The sequence below is a fragment of the Streptopelia decaocto genome (genome assembly GCF_964273445.1).
Source record: "Streptopelia decaocto genome assembly, chromosome: 1".
In the NCBI taxonomy this organism is placed as follows: Eukaryota; Metazoa; Chordata; class Aves; order Columbiformes; family Columbidae; genus Streptopelia; species Streptopelia decaocto.
Genome location: NC_138663.1, coordinates 116,389,884 through 116,410,063, shown reverse-complemented (window position 1 = coordinate 116,410,063; position 20,180 = coordinate 116,389,884). Strand labels below are relative to the sequence as shown.

Below are 20,180 nucleotides of genomic sequence, written 5' to 3'. Positions count from 1 at the left end.
TCAATATCCCTAAAATTTAAATTTGAAATCCCTTTCCCAAAAAATCAAGAGTGGCTTGCTTTTGACCAATTCCGTATTAAGAAGAGGGCTATATGTGCTAGGCAGAAGAGGCCAAACTCTGGTACTGTTCTGTGTGTGTGTGAAAAGCTTCAAAAATAAAGTGTAGAAATAACCCAAGCAGTGCACTCCATGTCGTGGTAGTCCTACAGGGTAGTCAATTCCTATACGTGGACATGCACTACACATGCCAGTGATGGTTATGTATGTTTGTCCAAACCCTTGGGCTCTAGCCTCCATAGCAATGTGCTTCTATGTGCCTTGGATGGGGAGGTAGAATAGCGCCAGAAAATCTCCACATTTTAATTTGATCTCTGTCATGATTTTTTAGAAATTAAGGCAGATCCCAGACACATTCACACTTTGCATGACCAGGCCATACTATTTGCCCGTCTTACTGTGTGAATGCATCATCCACGTTACTTGGTGCAGGAAGCTAGAGATATTATTCACTTATACTGGGACTGGACTAAGCTACTGGCCAGTCTCTGCTGAAACTTTACTTCTTTTTATTATTTTTTTTTTTTTTCTAAAACACCAGTTATCAAGCTTTTGCCCTTCCCTTCACCTTTTGTCCAATTTCATCTATTCTCTTGTTACTCACATCTTGGTCTGTTTAGCCCAGCTTATCTATTTGTGACAGGTGGGAATCTGAGAGAAATTCTTGGTTAACATAAACTGCCAGTTTTACGTCCATAGATTCCACAGATGTGACAGTTAATTTCAACTGCAGACCTTCCCCTTTTTCTTTCGAACACTTTAAGTTTCTTTTTGTTTAGATATACTTGAGAAAAATCTCTACAGAATGTTGTAATTTTACCAGTGATGGTTTGCATAGTTCTGGGTCTTTCTCACACACGCTTGTGATTTCAAAGGGAGCTATATTTAATGAAGATGCCTTAGTAAGGGGCTGCCAATATTTTGACAAGCAGTTCCCACAAAAATTTATCCCGTTAACCTGTGATAGACCCTGCTAAGCACCTTGAATGGATGAGTTTGCACGAAAGAGGGATTTGCACATTTATAAGCACATGGTGTTGCGATTACACAGGATGAGCATCTCTACAACACAATCTGCCTTCCCAAAACCTGTGTTAAAACCATGTCTTTCAGGGGAAAACCCACTGAAAAAAAAAATCAACCGGAACACAGCTTTTGTTGTTTTTTTTCAGTTTTAAGATTGTCAGAAGTAGGAATTCCACCACAAACATTGGTACAGCTTTCTAATGGATTGCCAGAAACAGGAAATCTGACATTAGTACAGCTTGGTGATGGTTACCTATCCTCACATTTCAGATCTTGCATGTCATTTTTAGTTTGAGTTTATAGCTTCAGCTAGTCAATTGTAATTTTTCATTTGGTAGATGAAAGAGCTCTCGCGTATCAGATTTCTGCTCCCATGTAGATGGATATTTACAGCCTATGATCTAATTATCACACACTCCTTATTAAGCTAAACAGACTGAGCTACTTGAGAAATCCCAAATCTTGTTTATTACCCAGTCATCAAGGGCTGATGCATAGGAAACTAAAGACATTCTTCTTGTCATGTCTCTGGTGTCTTGACTAAATTTGTCTTCGGGCATGATTTTGTGCTGAAACAATGGTTATTTGGTTCTTCTTCCTTCCCATTAGTTGTTACCATATTGCACCCCAGCTTTACTTCCTTTGCGGAGAGGTCCTCCTTCTGCTTTTTCTTATAGTGAACTTGCCAACAAGAAGCACCTGTCTTTCTTGGGTAGGTGGATTGCCATTTTGCAAGCAGACTTGACTATTTCATCATTTTTGTTGAGCAATCATCGACAATCTTATCCCACACCTCTCTCCACTGTCTTTGATCAAGTGTCTTATCAGTCATTATTTGCCTCCTAACTTCTGGCTGTGCAGAATTCCCCAGGCCATCTTCCCAGAGCCTGTTGACCTCTGTTCATCCCCACCACAGAAAACACCACCTCGTCCCCTTGGCTGCTAAGACCTCCTCCTTGCTCTCCTGTCTCCATGATTCATTCCTTTCTGCCTTGAATTTGGGATGACAGCAACATTCAGAAAGCATCCTTTGGCCTTCCATTGAATACAAGCTTTATCTTCATTTTAACTAGTGGATGAATTCAGACAAATGGCAAACAGCAAATGAAACTGCCATATACTGTATTTGCTGTAAATATTTGTGCATAGTTTCTGAGACATTATAAAATATAAGAGCACCATGCAAAATGCTTAATATACACAAAATAAAGAAGAAAGAAAGGGACAAGTGGACAAGAGGGAAAACGAAGGTATTTTCTTTGGAGAGAGTTGCAATATAAGGCTCCTTGGAGCTGCCTCCCGCACTCTCTGTGCTGTGCCTTGGCTGTATGCACAGCAGAGATTACAGCTGTTACTGGCACAGCCGCAAGATCAGGGCCAAATCGGAGCTGTGATTGCATCAGTTTCACTTAATCTCCTTTCTTGATTTAGAGGAAGAGAAAATGACATGAACATGGCATTTCCTTCCTCTTTCTGACAAGGCAATTACACTGATTTAATCTTTCTTAAGACATGTCTTAATTGTTTCTGGTTTTCTGCAGTACATTTGTCTGTGTTGCTGGGTTTGGTGGTGGTTGTTTTTTGTTTGATTGGTTTGGTTTGGGTTTTTTTTGAAAGAAGCTGCTCTTAAGCTCCTGACTTCATAATTTCGGACTACTTTGAACAGCAGGTTTTGTAAAATAACAGCTATAAACTTTAACACTGCTAAGGGAATATTTAAGTATATCTATATGTTATGATCATAAATGTACATGATCTTCAGACAGAGAGTGTAAAAAACCTTTAATTCAAGATTGGAGATATTTCCTATTATTTCAGTGACATTTCAAAGCATAACTTAAGCAAAACTCCTCTCTTCGGTTTCACCCCACAGTGATGGCCAGAAACTCCCTACACAGGTACAGCATTTGATAGTCCAACTTTGCTGGTGAAGCTTTGAAAACCTGTTACCAAAACAAACCCAAGCAACCCAAACCTGCTGCTCCTCCTAATCATGGTCAATGCAAGAGTTCCTATTGCTTAATTGGGTGTCAAATCAGGCTCACAGGGAGCAAGTCTGGGTAAAAAACACCTCTATTCACTATGCAAAGATGCCTGTATCCTGCCCTCCCCAATAAGCAAGGGCTATCTATATGGACCAGCAATGGGACCAAGGCTGTGGAGAACTGCAGAGAAGAGCAGGTACAGTACAATGAGCATCATTGAGTGAATTTAGGATTGCACATCTATTTGATTAGTGAGGTTGCCACACTGGGGAGGCTTGGGACAATTTACTTAAAAGGCAATCAAATGGCACAGGAGGCATTTTTCAGGCACAGGTGTCCCACTATACTTCACAGTCAAATAATTAACACCCACTAAAAACCAGGAAGACCATTGTAAGCTTAGAGGTAGGTAAACAAACATTGAGATGTTGATGTGTGTCATCTACTGCTATCACAGCAGGACCCAGGAGTCCTGGGCAATTAAACCCAAGGAAAAATTATAGAAAGCAGAGCAGATTTCTTTTTAAAGTCTCCCAAGATTAACTGAAAACATCCTCTTTATTAAATAAGTCTTAAACTTAAAGCAAGGCAAATAATCCATACTAGTAACAGGCTACCTAGGGATCTTTTTGCTTTCTTGTTTTTCTCTCTTGGCATAAGTTGAGCTGATCTCATGCCTTTTAATGAGCTGCCTCCCGGTTGGAAACAGCAACTTCTACTGTTTTCCCAAAACCGCATGTTTAGACTGTTTTATCAAACACTCCAATCATCAGAACTTGTTCTGTAAGCTGCAAGGTGGAATATATTTTAAGGAAGTTATATCTTGTTGATCTGAAAAAAGAAAATCAGGATATCAACTTTTACTCTCTGCTTTCTTAGTACTTTCTACATTTAGTCCTAAAACTGGAAAATGAGTCGTTACACACGTGAAACAAAAGCAGGTTGATATATAACATTATGACAATGATTTTCTACTCTGACCTGGTGAGACTCCACCTGGAGTCCTGTGTCCAGCTCTGGAGCCCTCAGTACAGGAAAGACATGGATCTGTTGGAGAGCGGCCAGAGGAGGCCACCAAGAAGATCATACGGCTGGAACAGCTCTGCTGTGAGGACAGGCTGAGAGAGTTGGGGCTGTTCAGCCTGAAGAAGAGAAAGCTCCAGGGAGACCTTGTTGCGGCCTTTCTGTACTTAAAAGGGGCCTGTAAGAAATATGGGGACAGACTTTTTAGCAGGGCCCATTGTGATAGGAGAAGGGATGATAATTACCTACTCTAACATACATTTATCCAAATACTTTTTTTTTTTTTGCATTCTTAATGTACTGAGTGATATAATGTCAGTAAAAAAGAAATTTGATTTGATACTAATTTGTGCCAAGCACTTTCGATGAAGAATGGAACTCATTAAAAAATGTGGGAAGTCAATATTTCGTATTTGTGATTCATTTGCTGTAGAACCTTCACTGGCATCTGTCTGCATTTGAATTATTAAAGAAAGGAAAGACTACCCGCTCCTTTCCTCAAACTTAAAAACCTCAAAATATTTTTCAGATGTTCTAATTGCTCAGGTAATTGGATTTCTTCGCAATTTATGAATTTGCAAAGACTTTATTCAGTTACTGAGCAAGAAAATCTTTCAATGGCACTTATTACTGTACTGAACAGCTGCTGATTTTAATATCTTGCCATATATATATATATTTTTATGCTTTGAGGATGCTGTCAAATGTAACATGGGCAAAAGTGTCTCTTCATGGCATTTCATTGAGATGGCAATGCAATAACAGCAAAGCCGTAACATGCTGCTTCTTTTACTCTCTAAGTCAAAAGAGGCAACTTTGGAAATTTCAGCTCTTAGTACCATGGAATGCAGCAAATTCTAAAGACGCACTTTTAGAGACATCTACATTTTTAGGCTTGGTTTAGATGTGATAACCTTCTCTCTGTAGTAGTTTATCAGTAATTAATGTTTTTATGGTGACCTCCTCCCATCAGTGACAAATGTATTTGATGCAATAATGCTTGAACTTCACGCACTTGTAGTTTATAGAGAAAATTTTACTACAAGAACAATATTCATTGTTTAAATGCACCATACACAAATGGTGCCTGTAACGTATATTGCAAGGCACTGCTATGATGCGAGATGCATAATCAAAGGAACATTATAATTTTTTCTTCTCCAAATCTCAGTTGAAACTAGTAAGTGCACATGCCATGCAACTCTTTTTATCATAACTCTTTGGGCTGGTCTGGACTGACATGTTGCACAGCTCAGTGCACTTTGGTCTGTTTGCTAATGTCTCCAGGTCCATCGGTTACTGTCCCATTATCTCACCAGCCTGAGGGTGGCTTTGGTTGTGCTGAGCCTGTCACACGGGGTTCCCGCTGCCTGTGTGTTCCTCAAGGATGCAGCCAGAACTGGCTGAATGCAGCACAGCCAGTCCCGTCCCACGGACTGTCTCCAGTTTCCCACTTCCAAGCACCCATTCATGGCGTCATGGTTTAACCTGAGCTAGGAATATAACCATGGTAGCTGCTTGCTCACTTCCCTCCCACCTCCAAATAGGGGAGAAAATCAAAAGGGAAGGGAAAAACTTGGGTTGAGATAAACACAGTTTAACAAAATAGCATAATACTAATACACTACTAGTAAATATATTTATATATATATAATAGAATTAGAATATAAAATAAAAGATATTCAATGCAATTTCTTATGAACTCCATCTGCACAGAGCAGCCTGTCCCAGGCAGCAGCACAGCCGATCCCGGAGAGAGAAAAGAGAAAAAGGCAGAAAGGCCCAGACATCTCTGCAAATGGCAGGATGGAAAAAGGCCAAACTAAAGAAAATCCCAAATAGAACTCCCCTGAACAGGGCTCCATCCTCTCTCTGACAAAGAAAGAGACTGTAAGCTCCCGACTCTCCTTAAATATGAAGCATGATGCTAATGGGATGGAATAATCTCATTTGATCAGTCTGGATGTCAGTCAAGCTCTGCCCCATCCATGCCCCCCTTCCTTGCTGCCTCACACCTGTGGGCAGAGCTCAGAGGCCTTGGCTCTTAGACCAGAGCAATTAAAAACATTAACTCTGTCCTGGGGTGTTATGTCTTGTTCTCAAACTAATATCAAACAGCGACTGTGCTAGCTACAAAAAACAAAGGTTTCTGACTGCATGAAGAAAATTAAATGGATTTCAGTCAAACCAGCACACAAGGCATGCTGAGTGCTGGTAGCTGTTGTATAGTAATAAGTGGCTGGAGTTAATTCCTATAATCTCCTGGTTCTCCCCACATCCACATTTGGAACAGGCCAGTGTCCAGCAGCACCCAGTGGCACCAGCCCCAGCACTCTGCACCGCGATGTGGGAATCCCACAGTTTCTGGTGGAAGCCCCCTGATTATCCAAGGCTGCAAAACCTCTGACACTGTGCTGTCTGCAGAAACACTTGGGAGCTGTCTCTCATCCCAAAGGCCATTCATCAGGGAATATACATTATTATTATTCTTATTATCAGTGAATCTTGCCGAGGACTGTGTTTCAGAAAAATAAAAACAAGAAAGCAGCAGTTGTTTTCCAATACTCCAGTGCAGGCTGAATCCAAGGCACCGGACAAACCTTCTGTGCCTTTAGTGATGATTGATTTAGTCTCATAATCCTGGAGAACATGTGAAATATTATGTTTCTGTGTATCCTCCTGTGATGATTTCAAAAGCTCAGTTTCCCCTTAGTGGTTTTTGGTGAGACTGAAGCAGGTTTGTGGGACAGTGAACTTTGTCATGCAGCTTCTCGCTAGTATCTTTTCCATTCTTTAAGTGACAGTTTGATGAATTCTGACTTTTAGGGCTCTACAAAAAAGGTTTCTGTTCTTAGACCATGTGCCTTGTGGGTGTGTTATGGAAGAGAAGCATTCTTTGCTTCTTGTGTGCCTTTATCGATCTCTCCTGGCAAATGTCAAATGCCATGTCAAATCTAAAGCTTCCAGACTCCCTTCTGAAGTGATAATATGTAGGGATCTTCTGGAAGATCTGTGAATATCCACTCATCCTTTTGATTAGATTCACTCTGTAATGCAGAGCTATTTCCTGGGATGGTTTCAGCTGGCCACTTCTTCTGCCTGTCTTCTTTCTCTCATAGTGATTCACATAGTGTTACTAGTGAATTTAACTCTTAGACATAATGCTACTGTACTCAAAAACTCTCGTCTCTGTGTCACTTTGGATTTGTTTTGTTTGAGCTCTAGAAGTTTAACTATGTGTTTAGCACCAGGTTATCTATAGCAAGCATATTAGAAACAAGTTATCTGGATATATATATATATATTTGTCTCAACAAGGATGTTTAGGAGTAGTTGTCCAAATTCAGTCTCTAATTTACAATAGTAGGTGTTTCTTCCATTAATCCTTTAATTAATGACTCATATATAGGATTTCATAGAATTACAAATCTTCCTGTGAAGTCAGTCACAGTCCTTGTGCTTGGATTAATGGATATGCTATTTCTAACCAGAAAACATTTGCGTTAAGGAGAACTTTCTAATCTAGACTTATCAGTCCCACACTTACTCTGCTATAACAATCTTGTCATTCTCAGTATACATAGGGGAGCAAGCACAATAGCAGGTTTTGCAACCCTCCCTACTGAAACTTGTGAAGCACCTGTTGTCCACGTTCTTTGTAGCAGATTTTCTTACATGAGCATTTGATTATGGTGCATTACACTTAACCAGCACTTCATGAACCCCTGGCTCTTTCAAATATGTTTTTTGGTTTGTTTGTGTGGGGGTTTTTGTTTGTTTGTGTGGGGTTTTTTTGTTTTTTTGTTTGTTTGTTTTTGTGGTGTTGGTTTTTTGTTTTGTTGGGGTTTTTTTATACCTGACAGCAGAGACAGTCTGCTTCATATGATGATCCACTTGGATCTGCATCAGAGACTCCCTAGCAGTAATTGCTGCTTTTCGCTTCTGACACAAATGCATCCAAACATTTCTTCCCAACTGCAGATGTGCTAAAGCACTGCTGATGACACTGAATCTGCTGTATCTTACTCTCATTTCCATTTCTGGCAAATCCAGGCAGTAACATGACTGCAAAACGGGCATTTCTCACAATTTGTGGTTCATGAAATTAGATTTTTGAAGCAACGTTCCATCGGTCATGGGATTTCTAAAGCTGTGTGAATTATATACACCTTTCACACTCTTGGTGGGGAAGGAGAAGGATGTCCACTGGCTCCTTTCTCTTCTCTACTTAGCTTCAGAAATGTGACAATTGCATTGAAATCTGCAATACAAAATGGTATGTACTTTAAACTGCACAACAATTCACTGGTATTATGTAAACCAGAACACTGGTAACAGATGTACAGACCAAACAGATATTGTGACATTCAATTTTCATTTTGGTGGTATCTCGGGAAAATTACTCATGGGGAAAGATTAACACATACACAAAGTATACAAAACCATACAAATAAGCCTGTCTTATGGAAATGTTACCACAACATCGCATACCAGTGCCCACCTGTCTTGTCTAATACACTTAGGCTACAACACTAATTGCTGGCACAAACAGGGTCTTGTTTTCCTCTTGGGTGTATTACTGTAATATCAGTCTGACTCCAGTAGCATCACCAAACCACACCTGAGAAACTAAGGAGTCAGGTCCATACATCAGGGATTGTATACCATGATGACAGATAATATCAGACAGTCCTCTCTGGCTTCATTCATACATTAATAAATCAACTGAGATTTATTTTATTATACATACAGCAGTTACACTAAATCTTTTTCCCTTTAAAACCATGTATATTGAGTTTCAGGATGGTAAAGCCATCAATTACTCCACAAAAGCATTTTGAAGTCTATAAAAACCATAGTGGGCAGGCATATCCCCTTCCATGTAACAGCAGCTTACTGAACTGCAAATGCTTCCAAAACCAAGAAAGAAGCAACTTCTTCCACACAGAGGTAGGAAATAAAATTTTCATCTGTATTAGGGATCTGGCACACTGCAATCTTTTATCTTTTCACATTTTATACGTTTATACTTAAGAGGACAGCCTGACAGCAGCTCTGTCCAAGACCAGCAGCAATGGCTTAGCTCCGAGTGGGTAGGTTTTTGCTGGAGCAGTGCATGAAACAGGTACGTTGGTTTGTCAACATTCAGTTATAAGTACGGAGGCACCGCCTGCGGTGGTGACCACCATTAAAAGCATAACAAAGCTGAACAGCACGCGAGTGCCACTAGAGACAGAAAGCAAGGTACTGCAGCTGACAGAGAAGCTCTCCTAATGCAGTCCTGAAGCTGAGGAATCTCATTTGCATTCACATTTTGGTCCCCATCCACCATTCTGGCAATGCAAAGGAAAATCAATTGACTAAGCTTCCAAAATTGCTTTAAGGACTCAAATAATGTCAAACCCATTTACGATGCCTACAGCAATTATCAGAAAATTCAGAATTAAGTAAACTCAGCTCTGTCTCCTTGATCCTATGCATTAAGTGGGGTTTTCACTACTCCATTATTCTTTGTACAGATGTGTTCTATAGGTCAACTGGGCCAGTCTTCTTCACACTTGTTCTGGGAACCATGCATGATTCATGAGCTGTCAGAAGGTGGTTGATGGAACAGGCCACCAAAATGCAGTATCAAACATGCATTTTTCTGGGCATGCAAGCAAGAAAATAAGCAAGTTCATGTAAGGAAACCTAGTAAAGGGATATTCAAAGCTGAACGCAAGGTTTTCTCTTTGTAAACAAAAAAACAGTGTGGGGGCATTACAAGAAAAGATCCCTTAGTTTTATCTGTTGGGCTAAGTGATCTCCAGGGTCTCTTCCAGATCCACACATGTGCAGCCACACAACATGGCGTGTGCTGGGCTCACTTCACTTGACACTCAACACTGACAGTGCAGATGTTGACACAGATGTTGACAGGCCTTGCCCTCGCTTGTGAGGTTGAAAATACGCTGTTAAGAGAGAGGTTAAATCAAAGCAGAGTTTATGCAGCATTCCCTCAGATCTAATAATGTATATGCCTGTGATCCCTCTCTCCTTGTACAGAAAAACTCCCACCTACACTAATGGGTATTTTTTTCTTGAGAAGATGCCAAAGACACAGTTCTTAGATTAGAGGAGGGGGAAAGCAATTTCAGTATAAGTCAAGAGTGTTTCGTTCAGCTCAGAGAGTCTTGAGAGAAATTCACCTCAGGGCAACTGAAAATAATGAATACAATTTCAAGAGAAAGTATAGGGATCTGTAGTTATAGCAAATGTGCAGTGTGTATTTGTATTGTGTGAGGTTTTGTTCTTTGCTGAGCAGGGTGACCTATTTCCCAGCATCATGTGATTTTTGTATTGGAAGACTCTTCTGTAAAGAAGTAGAATTAATTTTTCAGTGGAAAAGCTACAAATCTGATTTCCTTAGTTCTACCCAATAAAGTAGTATAACGTTGCGTTTCTTCTTATTTATCTAATTTAAACGTCATACCCCTTTGAAAGATATGTATGTGCAAAGCATATGCACACACTTATCTCTTGTTGGCAGCATGTAGTTTCAATAAGTTTTAATTGAAAAAGTGTACACGGGCATCAGGAAAATCCAAATTACTTACACTTGGATTTAATATGATTTAAAGTCCACCTCCCACCACAACGGCAGTTAAGCACTTAGGCATCTAAAGTGCATGAAGGGAATTTAAGCCACCTTCTACCTCACAGTGGTGCCCAGGTTTTCTGCTGAAACTTTGCTTAGCTGCCAGAAGTTTTTCAACTAGCCACATAGAGATGAAAATCTAGGGATGTCACCTCTGGGTAAAATGATCTGGCGTTCCTGTGTCTCAGTCTCATAAGCAACCCTGTCTATCAGACTTTCTTAGTTCATTCCTAATGGACACCAACACTAGAACTGAGAGAAGAGAGAAAAAAATCACGCTGTAATGGAGACATCTGGAAGCGAACTGTTTATACAAACTCAACAGCTTTTGAAAAGCAGGCCCATTAAACTATGCTCAGTTAGGCACTCTAAATCAGCAGTCCCTTCTGAAATGCTTGCTATACATGTATTTTTAGCTCACAGCTACTTTATTTCTAGTCATTTTTATTCTAACGTACTGGAAGTTTTTGTAATTACTGTGATAGGATGTTTTAATGCTCGTAAGTGACCAAATGAAAGCTGACTATACTTTCCCAAATAAAAAAAAATGTTTTATGAATTGACAAATTTCAGTTCTAACAGAAATTAACTTTCAGGTAATTGTTAGAAAGCCATGTTCATAGTACAGGTTTATGTTTGTTTGTCAAAATCAACAGCACAACATTACTGAGGACACAACAAGGCTGAGAATACTGTAGAAAATATTATAAAGGCAATGTTGAACATTCGGTAAGCTAAGAGGATATTCAGTTAGGTTGGTTTTAAAGTGTTAACCTCTTTGGGAAATGAATTCTGGCTTTCTGTATCTTTTGTATTACATGAACATTAATGCATCACATCTGCATGTTTTTTTTGGTTAAGACCTCGAATTAATTACAGCTTAAGTTTAGGACAGGATATGCTAACACTGGAAAATAACAGCGTTGTTGCTATGTCATGCTTTCACTGATGTGCTCTGTGCTGTGTATCTGTACTTACTGGAGCGCCCCTGAATTTTCAAGTATAGATGAGACTCAATTCAGTGTCAGCTTAAAGTCTTCACAACCTTTCAGCAGCTGACGTACCGTGGCTCATGCAGTCCCTGCTGTACAAAACTGCAAGTGGTTGCCTGGCTTCTGCTCACTCCAGAAGTTAATCAGGGCTTAATTGCAGTTGACAGGAAGTAAGGAGGAGCTGCCTTTGGAGCGAGGTGTTGAACATGACTCAGACATGGCTTGGTGCTGAAAACTAACACGGAAATGTCCTCCAGTGGTTTCTAACTAACCGTTTGAGAAATTAGATTTGGGGAGAGGAGCTATAGGAGGTGCAATGGGTACAAAAGAGACACATCTCAAAAACTGAGAGAACTGAATCCCCATTCACGTTGAAAAAAGAGTCTCTTCAGGTGGGGAGAAAATCTGCCCCTCCTTATTATATCTGCATTCTCTGAAAAGTTGACAAGACAAACAAAGATCAACATAAGTGACTTTCTTTCCAGTAAACCCTGCAGACCTGTTGGCATGATCTGAAATAGCTGTTTTCCTGATGCTCTTAGGTAGATTTCAACCACTTGGATATGTTGTTTTTTGTTCAATAGAAAAGGCTAGTAGTGCTCCGTGTGAAATCTTGCTTTGTGCATATAGCGAATATGGGTCTTGTGGAACAGCTCATTTTAAGCCTGGGGATAACAGATGAATATCAGGACAGTTGCTCTCAGTTTCATTCCAGAGGTCCTGGACAGCACTTCACAGAACTCTCTTACCATCTGAGGAGATGCTGTTTGCCAGTGAGATGTCAGAATACAGCTGAGCAAGAAGGTGGAAATTAATTTCTTGGCAAACTTTATAGGTGCTACCTTTTGGGATTTTTCATGCTGTTCCTGTATTCACCATTTTTATCCCCAAACTTTCAATGTATTTTCTCTCTCTCTCTCTTCCTTTCTTTCTTTTCTGTCTCAATCCAAAATACCCCACAAATGCATCATCCTTTCAGATTTTAGTTTTGATCATTTGATTGTTAAGTGCACAACTCACTCAGTGGACACTATAAGCACTGCAAAGTAGTACTGCCAGTATATAAAAAATAGGGAAATTATACTTTACTGTAGTTAAAATTTGGGCAGACCAGAAACAGGTCAGGGAAGCCTAACCATCTTCCTGACAGTGATATAATCTGAAAAGTCTTCTGGCTGAAGAAATTACATCATGCTGGTTTTGCAATTAAACTGTTGTAAGCTACTTGTATTAGATGATTTCCTTGAATGAGCTATTTCTTATTTGGAAACAGACTTGTGAGATATACTAAAAGATCACCCAAAGGAAAAATGGAAGCTGTACTCTATGTGCATCCTTCTGCAAACCCAAAAGCTGCAGAAAAATAGCTGCAAATACCTGTCTACTACCAGTGAGGAAAATTAAGATAAAACAGGAGACCAGGTGCTGGGATCTGTAAAGAAATACTAGCCTGCCTTTGTCCTGCCTCACTTGCTTGAAGGACTGAAATCACCTGTGATGTTCTTCAGGAAGCCATGGAAGCTGCTGTCACTCATGTCAGCCTACTATAAAGCTACACCAGCATAGGAAACCAGCCAAGGATTTTGTGATTGGCCAAGCCAGCATGGGCTGAGCAGCATTAGGTAAGGCTGATCAGGACTGCCAGTAAGAGGCTGTGCTGGGGAAGATGGAGAGAGAAGAAAAAGCTGCATATGCACCTGACCTAAGGGCAGAATCTCTGCCTCATAATAGAACTCATGTACAACTGGAAACCAGTGGAGTTCTGCAATGATAGTGAAAGCACAGCAATTAAGGGATTTAATGGCACTTCAAGTAAACACAGAACATAAATATTTAGATATAACTTGTATGTACTTTTCTAAAGTAGGTTGAGTTATGATGTGCTGAATGTCACATACCACAGGCAAAAGAGGAGAACATTTGGAACCTACATAACTGTTAAAAACATTGTTTTTTTTTAAAATAGGTTTCCCATAACTGCTGAGAGTAGCAACTCCTTTACAGTGATGCTCCAGAGAGTGCTATGACCACTGTCCTTTGACATCACTGCCTAACACAAGTCTCTTCAGAATCCACATTCTAGAACCAAATAAAAGAAACTGGTAATGAAAGTATGCAATTCTATTAAAAGGCTTTGAGAGCTGCAAGCTCCCATCATCTCGAAAAGTAAAATTATTTAGCAGCATCAGTAAGGTGTTTGGAGAATAATGCTAGATGTTGGTATTTGAAAATGTTGTTCCAATTTTAAAGTGTTTTTGTTTTTTTAATGAAAGATTTGTAATTTCCAAGTTTTGTCACTTCCTCATACAAAGGAAAGGGAAGGGAAGGTAAACCTCCTTAGTCATTATTGCCCATGAAAATCTCACTGAGATGAATATCTCTGACCAGGACAAACTCAGCTGCTCGCATGCAGTCCTGTCACACGCTGAGGAGAATGAGTAAGATTCCAAACAAAAACGTTATTTTTCAAGGCTTATTCTGAAAAACAGACCGAACTTGTATTCCCTTTGATATGTTCTGACATGCTTCTTTATGGTATATGCAGGAGCACAAAGATACTGTCAGTCTATGGCGTTACATTTGTTTGAAATCAAATAATACAGGTGAGACGCTGCTCCTTTCACGAGGAGCTTCCCTCAGGCCCAGCCCTTGCCAGGCCACCCCATGCACCGCATGGGGAGCGTCACCCCTGCAGCCGGGAGCCGCCGCTTCACCGCTTTGCTCTTCATTCAGACCCGCGATTGTATCTTTATTTATTAACAGTGTTACGTAGCGGTTTCCTGCCTTGCTGAGAATTTCCGTTATTGATTCCTCACGGTGCCATCTTCGCGTTTCTTCCGAACAGATCCCCGGTCCCTGTGTAGGTATCCGGGAGCTTCACTTACGCCTCGAGGAGCGGCAGCGCCGGACTCCGGCGGGACCCGGCCCGCAAGCGGGGGAGGCCCCGCACCTCCCCGCCGCGGCGGTCCTGGGACGCGCCCCCGGGCAGGCGGGAGGACACAGAGCGCTCTCTCTGAGGGCGGCCAGCGGGAGACCGAGCCCTGGCTCCGGTGAGCGGCCGTGTCCGAGCGAGGCTGCTCTCCCTCCTCACGGACAGGCCGGGGGCAAGCGCCGCCACCGCCGCCGCTCCCTGGAGCAGGGGAGCGGGCTTTCACGGGCGGGAAGCGGCGTCTTAGCCTCACTTAGGGAAGCCGCACTCCCCTTCCCGGGCCGGGCGATCGCCCCACACCCGCTCCCCTCCTTTCCCCCGCCCGCCGGGGGAGCGGAGCCGCGGTGAGGGGCGGTGAGGGGCGCCTCGGGCAGGAGCGACGACACCCCCCGGCGGGCGCCCCGCGGCGGGGGGCGCAGGCGGCGGCTGGGCGCGGAGCGGGCGGCTCCGCTGCGCTGCGGAGAGAGAGAGCGGCCGATGGAGGTCCCGCCGCGCTGGCCGGGGCGGGGCTGGGCAGGAGAAGCGGCGGCTGCTGCCGCCCCCGCTATCTGACCCGACCCTCCCGCTCTTCTCCGCCCCCCCCGCCGCCTGGCTCTCCTGCCCCCAGCGGACCGGGAGGAACTGAACCATCGCTGCACAGGAAGTAGCGGCTGTGGGGAGCAGCGGCGGCGACAGCTGGGGCTGCCGCACTCAATGAGCGAGGCTCCCGCAGCCGCCCGCCCCGCTCGCCCCTTCCCCGCCTCCCGAGGGCAGCGGCGCCGAGCCAGCCCGCCGCCGCCACCGGGGTGGCACCGCGGACAGCAGCAGGCGGAGGCGGGCAAGGCCGCCCGCTCCGGGGCTGAAGGCTGAGGCGGGCAGAGGCAGCTCCGGCTCTTCCCGAGGAGGCGGCTGCGGGGACTGCAGGTTGGTGCCGCTCCGCCGGCGAGGCGCGGGTGCCGATCTGCGGGGGGAAGGCGGGCGGCAGACCTTGCCCGTGCCGGGCCCTCCGTGGGCCGGGGCAGCTCCCCCCGCCTCGGAGCTCCCGGGCGGTGGCGGCGGCTCCGCCTGGCGCCCCTCTCGGAAGGCCCCAGCGCGCCGCCCCCCGCTGCGGCGTCGACCGGAGCCGCGCCGGGCCCGGCTCGGTCCGGCGGCCGCGGTGCCGGTGCTGCCGGCAGACGCAGCCCTTTGTGCGCCGGTGGGCGGGGGGGCGGCGGCCAGGCCGGCAGCGAGGGGTAGCCGGAGGGATGGCGGCGGTGCGGGGAAGGGCACAATGGTCCCGCCGGCGCGGCCGGGCCCCGGCTGCAGTGCATCCCCCCTCCCGGGGGGAGATGGGCGCCCTCCCGGGGTGCGGAGCGAGGGAGGCGCAGGCTGGCGGCTCGCTGCCGGGAGGGGGGCAGTCGGGCTCTCCGCTGAGCGGGAGGGGATAGCGGTAGGCAGGGCGGGAGAAAAAGTAGGAGAGCGATTCAAAACAAAACAAATCTAAAGAAAAGCCCGTTTCTGAAGAGCCAGGTGCACCTAGATGCGTGGCTTGAGAGTGCAAAATAGAGAAGAGCAAACTCTACTGATCTGAGAGTGGCAACCAAATGGGATGCTGTTGTGCCTGGATTCTGTTCAGCTGGTGCTGATGGATTTAATAAGCTGCTAACCTAATGTGTAGGTATCTAAATGCATAAACACTTTGATTATCCCCTTATGGCTTTTAATACACTGTATTCTAAAGGAACCTTTTTGTTGCAACTGTTATCTATTTGATAACACACTTGTATATTCTTCTCCTCCGGTATTTTTTCCTCTTTGAATCTTCATCTCCCCTCCTTGGTAAGACAGAGAGCAGGTGTGGAACAAGAAAGTAAAGTGGCAGAGTTTGCAGTGATCTTGCTGCTCCTTCTTCAAAACAGTAACAGCCTTGTTAGCTCATCATGTCATCAGGTTCATTAATTTCTAGTCCAAACTAAACTTCATGGCCTTTCCCCCTCTCCTGCTCTAAGGGAAATAGGCTAGAGTCCAAGATCATGTTTGCCATTGGTGAATTGCTGATACGTACAAGCACGTTTGGAAGTAAAATGGTAAGCTCTCTTGTCTTGGCAGCATTTCTTTTGCGGTGACACTCTTCACTTGAGGCTCCTTGCTTGAACTACGGGTTATTTGGGTGAGGTTCAACATAATCACAGATAGGTATGTGTATTTTTTTTTTAAGTTTGATTCTACAAGCAGTAAAACCTGTAAGGTTTCCATTCATCTTCTTGCAAGACTGCAGCTATATACGGGATGATGAAGTTAAACGGAGTCGCTGTAACCTGCACCGAATTTGCTTTGCTGCGATGAATGTTGGGCTGTTACAGAGCTCTTCGTGTCCTGAGCAATTCTGGCTCTTGGATTTTAAACATATGTGTTCTGGTCTTTCCTATGACTTTCACAGGAGCCTTGGCTTGTGGTTCCCATCTGTGTATTCTAGTCTTCTCCTTTGCATCTATTGTTACTGAACCTTTGCAATTAACATGGTGTGCATTACATTCACTACCTGTATTCAGCCTTTTTTAAGGGCAATCTTATGTACTCTAAGAAAGCCTCATTATTCATTTCTCTCTTAGTTGCCACCTTCATCTCTGGACCCCTATACACACACTTAATTGGAGAAAGCAGGCTAGAGAACAGTTGGTCTCCAAATATAACTTGAATTCAAAAAGCACAGGGAAAACACCTGATCAGATTGTCCCTGCTAAGCATGATTAAAATGGCAGGACCACTTATCAAAACTTTGTACTGCCATTTAACAAACATTGCAGATAGCTCAGTCAAGGGTGCACGAGTTGTACTTGACAAGGGCGAAATCAGAATGGACTTTAGTTGAGGTAATGGTGACGGAAATAACGATGCTATTTCCTCTTCCCAGTGTGATTCCTTTTATCTCTGAAGAGATGCATTAACAGGGCAAAATTCTACCTACAACTACAGGGAACACTACAAGCATTAAGTGTATGTTCTTTTCCCAGACAAAGCCAAAGCTTTCTGCCCTGTATTAATCTTCTTACAAAATGAAGCTATTGCATAGTCCTGTGCTAGTTTCTTTTTTTTTTTTTTTTACTTCCTGCCTGTGTTTGGAGAAAGATGCATTGTTTTCAAATCCTGAATGGCATTTTGTTTACTTACAAAACTATTATGGAATAATTGGATTTGAAGCTTACATTTTGTGGGGGACCAATATGAATGAAGAATTGCTGTTAACTGTAATGAGTTCACCTATACTGAATGTATGATACCTATACATTCTGGTAGGCTGCTTCTACGCTTTATGCAAATACAAAAAAACACAAGAAAGGTTGCATGCAGTCTTGCTTCTTTGGCTTGGGAGAATGTAATTCTTGATAGGAATGGCCAATGACAAAGAAAGATAATTATCATTTGTACTGCCTAAAAATGTCCTGTTCTTTAAATGTCTTGTGTGTGTGTGTTAACAGTGAGTGTTGCTGCATATGTATTAGTCTGTAGTCAGTGCCTGAACAAAGAACAGGTGACTAGGCAATTGGTACCTTGAACATTACAAAGTAAAGAACAAAAGAAATGACAAAAAGCAAAGGGAACCCAAAATTTTGTTGTATCTCAGACTGTTCCACTACCTTCTGGTGCTGAGCCCCTAGTAAAGGATGCTTGCGTTTCAGGGAACTTTGGCATATGGGTAGCTCTTAATAAGTAATAGGTACCATATTTTAAAGGAAAACTAAAAGGAAGGGAATAGAGAGGCATTAGAAATTGTTATCAAAATTTCTTGTTTACTTACGATATTAACCAACATAAAGTGAGAAAAAGAAGCACTAATGTCAAGGCCTCTGCTGCATGCTTGATGAAGATGTGGTTAAATGTATTACATGAAAATCAATTTACCATCTGATGCACGATCATGTCAGGATTCTAGGAGTGAGTCAGTGTCTATGTTGGGGACTGATTATCACTAGGACACAGGGACCTATTGCTAAAATCAGGATAATATAGGAAGTATTTAATTTGCACCAAACCAATAAACTCCATTTCCTCCTTTGGTTTATTAATTGCAGAAGTCCAAATTCCAAAAGTCCAAATTCCAAATGATTTAAAAGGAAACAAACCATTACTTAAATAGTTTTGTTTTTGTTTTTAAATTGATGGGTACTTATGATTTACCTATTAAAATTTCCTTATTCCTTTGAGTCTGGACACATTTAGAAGTGTGCAAGACATGACAGTTATGAGAAGCTGGGCTCTTAAAGCTGCTACACACAAGTCGTAGCAAAAATGAAAGAAATACTTGTCTCTTTTGTGAAGACCAATCTGCAGGTGCTACTTTTGGATCCAGTCCTTCACAACAGCACCTTCTTCTGCTGTGTCTTTATCTGTAGCTAACCTTGCATGGGACAGACAGCATAACTGTGCAGTGTAGTAGACAGGACATTAATCTGGGGAAGCAGGAGGCTTGGCTTCTTGTCCAAACGAGTGTTTGGTGTTGTAAAAAGGAACTGAGAGCCACAGGGACTCTTTTTCTGTCTGTAAAACCATGCAAAACTCAAACAGTTTTAGTAGGAGAGACAAACGACTGGCTATACCAAGGTACCCTGTGCATTACCAGGGAAGTGCTAGGTCGAAGTTGTGAAACCTTCCAGGGAAAATGCAAGGAGAGCTGTATCGAAACAATGTACTGCTCAGGAGACATGAGGCTGCTGCCCATCAGACTTATAGAATAGAATCATAGAATCATTTCAGTTGGAAGAGACCCTCAGGATCATTGAGTCCAACCATAACCTAACTCCAGCACTAAACCATGTCCCTAAGAACCTTGTCTGAGCACCTTTTAAACTTCTCCAGGGATGGTGACTCCACCATTTCCCTGAGCAGTCTGTTCCAATGCCTGAAAACCCTTTCCGTGAAGAATATTTTCCTATAGACAAAGGAGCTGATCATCTTGGCACTCTGAACTTCCCCTAAAGCTGTTGATCCCTACCTGACATAAATCTGGGGAAAGCTGGGATTGATAGTACATCTCCTTGCTGTGTGCTATTGGTAAATCAGCCCAGCTGCTCATGGTGCTTGCTCTTTCCTTCTTTCTCCGCTCTTTCCTTCCTTCTCCTTGGGCATGCAATTTCCTCCATGCATTTTGCATTATTTTGAGCTACTGATTCCCCTGGGAATTGAGGAATTTGGGACTTAAGCTCTTTAAGGCTTGCTACTGCAATGCTGCATTATTTAGTGCACCTGTAGGTGCCAGTTCCTTGGTGAAAAACTAGGGTTAAATTAAGAGAAGCAGCTTTCTGTCACATCTTGGATAAGGAATGAAAGCCATTGTACAGACTAGCCCTAATACTGTTGTTTTTCTTGCAGTAGGATCAATAATGTAGTGTTTGCTTTCCAAACCAAAGATGTCCCAATGATCCTTTGGAGCTTTGTGCAGTGGAAATGGTAATTCTCTCAGCCAGATTGGGTACCCTGGGTACAACCTTGTTGCCTAATTACTGATTACTACTGTAGTTTGAGACTGCTCAAAAAAAATGCTCATCCTTGAAGCAGGCGTTGATCTCCCTATG

At 43.0% G+C, this 20,180-nt stretch overlaps 1 protein-coding gene across 3 annotated transcripts in view; it reads left to right on the top strand.

The window, feature by feature from the left end:
• The first annotated feature begins 15,250 nt into the window (after positions 1-15,250).
• AGPAT3 (1-acylglycerol-3-phosphate O-acyltransferase 3) overlaps positions 15,251-20,180 on the top strand; it is a 93,356-nt gene continuing 88,426 nt past the window's right edge. For all 3 annotated transcript variants that reach the window (XM_082064429.1, XM_082064430.1, XM_082064428.1), the window contains exon 1: positions 15,251-15,552. The gene's annotated coding sequence lies outside the window, so the exon portion shown is untranslated. The remainder of the gene's footprint in view (positions 15,553-20,180) is intronic.